This window comes from Podarcis tiliguerta (assembly GCF_965153285.1).
Source record: "Podarcis tiliguerta genome assembly, chromosome: 5".
Lineage (NCBI taxonomy): Eukaryota > Metazoa > Chordata > Lepidosauria > Squamata > Lacertidae > Podarcis > Podarcis tiliguerta.
The window spans coordinates 76789064-76795632 of NC_139538.1; positions in this window are offsets into that span (position 1 = coordinate 76789064).

Genomic DNA, 6569 nt, shown 5'->3' on the forward strand with positions numbered 1-6569 from the left:
AACTTAAAATACCTAATTATTGAGAAATTCTGTCTTCTTCAATAAAATGTCGGACTTTCTTGCCAATTTTCCTGTCTCCAGTGTTGAATTTGTTCCCAAGTGATTCAGGAACACATTTCTAACAAGATTCTGAGCACTGCTCAGTATTAAATCAAGAGTTTCCTCCCCTCTTGTCAGCTACACAACTAACTGTTCTCAGGCACAATCATTTATCCTATCTAGAATTTTTGTTTCCTCCTCATGATCTGAGTGGACACTTTACCCAGTCAGTGGGAGGATAACTGATATCACCCATTATTGTGACATTTTTTTCTTGCTGCCTTCTTTCTCCATCAGTACAGATGTCCAGAGAAATGTGGCAAAGCCTAACCAAGATCCCAGATTCACCATGCATGAGAATGAGTGACAGAAAAAAGTGTGTGGGGGGGGTGTTCTTTTCTTTTTGTGCAGTAGCAGTATAGATGACCAAGCAACCATGTGGCAAGCTGGTAATCCATACTTACCCTATGCTATGTGAGGTCACAGGACAGGCTGATGTGTGTAGGAGTACAGCTTGATGTGGGATCACAGACTATCTGCCTTATTTCAGCCCTTGGGTTGGGGTTGGTAATGTTCATCCCTGGTCATGCTGTCTAGGGCTGATGGATGTTGGAGGCCAACAACACCTGGAAGGGCACAGTGTTGATGGCTCCTGCCTTGGCTCCTACTTTTATTTTATTTTGGCTTCCAATTGGCAACTATAACAACTACAGCAACAGCACACAACACCCCCACCACCATCTTGAAATCAGTTATTAAAAATGGCAAATTAATCATTTTATTAACAGTAATAGCTGCTTTTTTGCTGTGCAGCTGTTATGCATTGGTTGGCAGCACAGAATTACTTTGGCAAATGTCTCCACTCTCTAGGGCATTTCTCGTCCCTTTTCCCCTATCTTCAGAGTACAGGGATGCAGCAGAAATCACAGCTTCTGACTGCGACTTCAATCCTGAATCCACTTACCTGGGAGTAAGCACGATTGAACTCAACGGGGCTTACTTCTGAGCGCTCATGCATAAGGTTGCACTGCCAGCCATGGCTGTATATGGAAAGAAAAGGTGGGTCATTTGCATGTGTTAAATTTAACCCCATTTATCAAATGGAAAAATGCCGCTTTTGTAGCTGAGGTCAGCTACTTTACTCTAATAGCTTTGCTGTTAGAAGAATCTGAACCTATCTAGTGTATTTTGGTAATTCACCTTTAGTTCAGTTATGGCAAGTTATCTTTGAATTGCCTTTTATTAGCCCCATAATAGGTATCCCAAGAAAGTGAAATGCAGAAAAATGTCCATTTCGTAAGTTATTCTATTTTCTTTGAAACTTTTTCCCAGCGTAAAAAGAAGCTCACTCTTCTGTGGTCACACACCAATGACATTAAAAGAAGGCATATCTTTTCCCTATTGTTCTCCCCAGACATTCTTCCTGAGCCCTTTGGCTACTCCCCTTCATTGGAGATCAAAACTATGTATGCCACATACCTGTTACACAACCCTGACACTAGGCTGCTGTCCCCAGGTTGAGCGCTGTCCCTGTTACCAGTGCTGAAGCAAGATTCCAATTGCCAGAGCAGGCAACTCCTGCACACAAAATCTGCAGGGGGGTGGGGATCTTTATCTCAGGTAACAAAATGGCTTGGGTAAGTCTTGTGTCTCCACCCACCCACCCCAATGCCGCTACAGAAATTCTACCAGACATTGTCCTCACACGTTCAAAGTAGAACTAGCTCTGCCAGCTGGTAAATGAGTTCATAAACCTGTTTCTGGAGGACTGGACCACTTGAGACTGCAGGTAGGCATGCATCACTGAGTGTTCCTTCATCCAAATAAATGTGTAAATCCTTGCCCATAGATAACTAAATTCCTGAGAGAACTGCTTTAGAATACCCTTCCTAATGACGTTCTAGCTTTCCATGTATAGTATCCCCACACCAACGCATATGTGACAGGATTCTAACTTGTTTCCCCACCTGCAGTCTGAAGTGGTTCAGTCCACCAGACACATCTGCTCATCTACTGTTTCTGGGATCTCTGCCACAGTGCATGAGTTTGACAATAAAGATGATCCTTAGCAAATATCTGCTGTGCAACTGTTGCCCCATATGTAGCCATTCCTTCTTGCTGGATTTTCCAACTTAGTTTAAAGAGACTGTGGTATTTATTTCCCTCTACACTGAACACTCTCTTATTACAGCACGCAAGAAGCTAAGAAGATATGATGCTTAAAGAACATTTTTTCACAAGGGCACAAATTCTGTTTGTTTGTTTTTGTAAATATATAATATTGCAGGATCTTGATTTACTCAAACACCATATCGCGTTTTTGTACCCGTATATGATGCCTTTTGAATGCTACAATTTCTGGTGGATGATGGACAACGCAATTCCCTTTGCTCTTATTAGATTATGTGTGCTGAAAATGTGCACATGATGCTATGTTGATAAACAAAACAGAGGTGGAAACTATATATTTTTGAATTCATATTATTCATTCATGCACACACACAACAGTGCAACATGCATTTTCTCAGTTGGATTAATCACAGCAATTTATGGCAACCTGAAGGGCAGATTCTGAGCTGCAACATTACTTTACTAATTGCTAGTTCTTTTATGTATACATATTATTTGATTAGCATAGCCTTGTCCAGAGCAGTCTTTCTTATATATGCATGTGAGGCTGTTGTGATATTTCCAGCATGTCCCTCTCGCTTCAGGCAGTTGTTCTTTATGCATTGAGTAAACATGTACAAACTCTGAGTGCACAGTACAAACTCACAATCTGTACATACTTTTTTTTCAGGTCTAGACCAATGTGTGGAAAGACTGTCTGCACAGGATTAGGTCACTCAGATTCTTACCATTAACTGAAATTGGATCAGAATTTCAATGATTTTTAAAATGCACACCAGCAATGTGTTTTGTTTTTTTTGTTTAGAACATTTCCCCTCAAATAATTGATGAGCAAACAATGTTGTTGTTGTTTACCATAACTGTTGGTAACCATCTGTTGATCCTTACTAATGATGGGCAAATCTTACCATTTTGGTTCTTTCAGTTTTAAATCTTTCCAGTCATAAGTTTCCAAGTTGTTGTTTTTAGTCCTCCTTAACATTCATCAGCATCTTAGTGTACTTTTCTCCCAGTATAGTCATGTCTGTATGCAATTTTGCCTAATATGCACATTTTTGCAAATGAACTTTCCCTAATATAATGCATGTTACAATGTATTTTATTTTCACTTATGTGCACAGAATGTGCACACTTTACTGTGGCATATGGATGTTTGAACACATTACATGGCTGGAGAACTGTGTTGCAAAATTCAGAGAACTGTGAATTTCAAAGGCAACTGTGTTTCATTTCACATATTGTTTTGGAAAGCGTGGATTATATAAATTTGACTTTAAATGTGAATTGGAACCCTCCTCAACCCCTAATTCTGACCCACCAATGGGAGTGGAAGACTAACCTGTCTATAATTCTTCTAGTAGCCTTTTCTATTCTCCAGCAGCCTCAGGGGTCAGTGTTCTCAGCTCTGCTGACCTGAAGTGAACGTCCAATGGCTATAAAGAATACATTGCTCTTTTTTTTTCATTTCCCTTCTCCTGCCTCACTTGCACTGTAGCTCACCATGTGGTGATAAATTCTAGCTTGTTTAGTAGGCTACCTGAGCACTGTATTGCCATCCTCCCTGGCAGCAGGTGTTGAACACTGCTGAACAGCAGACTCTGAGTAAGAATTCCAGTGGCTGAGTTAAAGAGCGTGGTGGCAATTTGGAATGTTAGCAAACTGCCAGTTAACATTATGTCAGGCTAGTACAGGTGGCAAAGTGAGTGACAGTTCATTTCAGACATGGGAGGGATGCCCACTATCTGAGGCTGCGAAATAAAAGATTGAATATCCAATTCCATGGTCAAGCTCACGGGATTAAAAAAACAAACAAACAGCCATTTTCTGTAGCAAGCAAGTATCATGAGCATCCCTTTAAATGTATCATGGCACCACCCTTACCCCCCTCACTTTATTTCCTCAGCCCCAAATCACCGAGGATCTATGTTTCCAATCCCCACAGTGTCGCACGATATCTCAAATTATAGCTGAAACAATGCCAACACGACACCTCTATGACTCAAACGTTTGCTGTGCCTCACTAGAAATAATGACACTGGCAATAAGAAAATAAAGAAAGAATAACCAAGAGCCAGATTCAAGATTGTTGGAAATCTCTTTCTATGGACTATTTTATATTAGCAGCAGAATGATGTGCTAAAGCTTTCCAAGCAATATATTCTTCAGGGTGCAACTGGAGCCTGAGCATTTGAATGGTTCTGACATAGATAGAATTTCTTCTACACAGAAAATTATTGGACCAGGGCCTTCTACCTGAGATACTATCTCTTCCTCCAAAAGTCCAACACCATCTCCTTTGTCTTGCTGATATTAAGGTGCAAGTTGTTCCCTAGGCACCATGTAGATATTTTTTGGACCTCCCCTCTATACGCTGATTCGTCTCCACCTGTTATTAAACCCATTATGGTGGTGTCATCATAGAAGAAGCAGTAAGGCCTACAAGGCCTACACAATCATTCAGGCCTAAGCCTGCTAACTGTTTAACAGTAAACTGCTAAGTCACTGTGACTCGTGACTCATCTTGGGTGATGACTCATTCTCCCTATAAAAAGTAGCCAGGCTCTCTGTGGGCTTTAGTCCAGTTCAGAGTCTCAGTGTGAATGTGAATGTATAGTTGTTGCAGATAGAGTGTGAATGTGAATGCATAGTTGTTGCAGATAGAGTGGCTCCAGGACTCCAGTTAATCAGCAACTAAGACAATGCCTCTGTGAAGAGTCAGAGCACTCTGTGTATGCTCTTTAACTATGCTGTTTCTGAACAAGTTTATTTTCTTCAGTAAAGTTTCATTCTGTTTATAAAGAAGACTCTGTGTTGATTAATTTACCATTGCCCGACAAACTTCTGGACCATTTTCAAAGGTAGACCCATGCAGAGTGCATTGCAATTGTCCAACCTGGAAGTTACCAGGGCATGGAGCTATCTCTGGTCAGAAATTGTTGTAGCTGGTGCAACAGCAAGAGCTGGGAGTAAACACACCTAAGGACCAAGACCAACTGGGCCTCAAGGGACAAAGATGCTTCATGGAGCACCGGAAAACTAGGTGTCTGCTCCTTCAAGGGGAGTGCAACTCTATATTGAGCAGATTGATCTATCATTTCCCAGACCTGAGAGCTGCTCATCTATAGTACCTCCCTCTTATCTAGATTAAGCTTCAGTTTATTAGTCCACATTTAGTCCATTACTACCCACAGGCACTGATTTACCACCTGCACTGCCTCTCCTGATTCAGATGAGAGATAAGGTGGGGTATCATTTGAATATTAGTGACCTAAAGGCCACATCACCTCTATGCTAACCTTTCCAATTTCTTAAAAGACTTAACAATGAGTAAAGTTTAGAGCTCTCAACTCCTTATGCACTCATATTTCCCTCTATATTGTAGTGTGTGAAACTATGCTTACAGTGCCTGTGTATGTGTATGAGTGGTCTAGGTTAATTCACAGACATTCAGAATGGCATATCTCAGAAAATAGTTGTATTTTGGAAGAAGACAGTGTGGCTGAAGGGAAAATTCGGTGCCAAGTGCCATATACTAGTCTTTAGATAGTCTTTAGATTTGTGTTGGCAGCTTCACTTGGGTGAGAGTGATCTTTCCCGACAAGGTGCTTGGAAATTCAGCCTTTCCAGGGAAGAACACCACACTGAAAGAATGAGTGGAGGGAAACCCCTCACAGTCAAAATTAGACTGCCATCTTCAGCCTGTCTCAAATTGAATGCCTGTATGTGCAGCACCTCTGTAAATAGAGAGCACTGAGTTCAACACCCTTTGGATCTGTGACTTCCTCTGTGCTGATTTCACAGAAGAACTGGATAAATATATGGGAGAAGGAAGACACTCCATTTATTCATGCTAGTTAGACAGAATCCTTGCAATTCAACAGATCATAATGATAATAATAATAATAATTTTATTATTTATACCCCGCCCATCTGGCTGGGTTTCCCCAGATCATGTGCTGGACTTGACCAAAGTTACAATTCCTCCTTGACTCACCAAGAACCCATTCATACCTGAGTGTGTATCAGTTGATTACTATCCTGTTAGAAGAATGCCATTGTATTGTATGTGTTAAGAGAGAGTAACCTCTAGACCAGGGTTTCCCAAACCACTTTGAAGGCTTTGAAGGTCTAAAGTAGTACTAAGAGTTGGGCCCAGAAGTGCCCAGGAAGCCAACCAGGTTTTATGGCTCTTCCACAAGACAGACTTACTCAGGCCCCTAGGCAAGAGTCTGTTAGGCCTCATTCAAAGGACTATTTATACTTTTAATTAAAATGTGCTTTGCTCTGAACACTTCTTTGCATTTTTTGGGGCCCCTGAAGAATCTTAGGTTGTCCCTTGCCCAATGAAGCTGGTGAGGCAGCATGGGAGATGGTGGGTGACTCTGTTGCTCTCCCAGTTT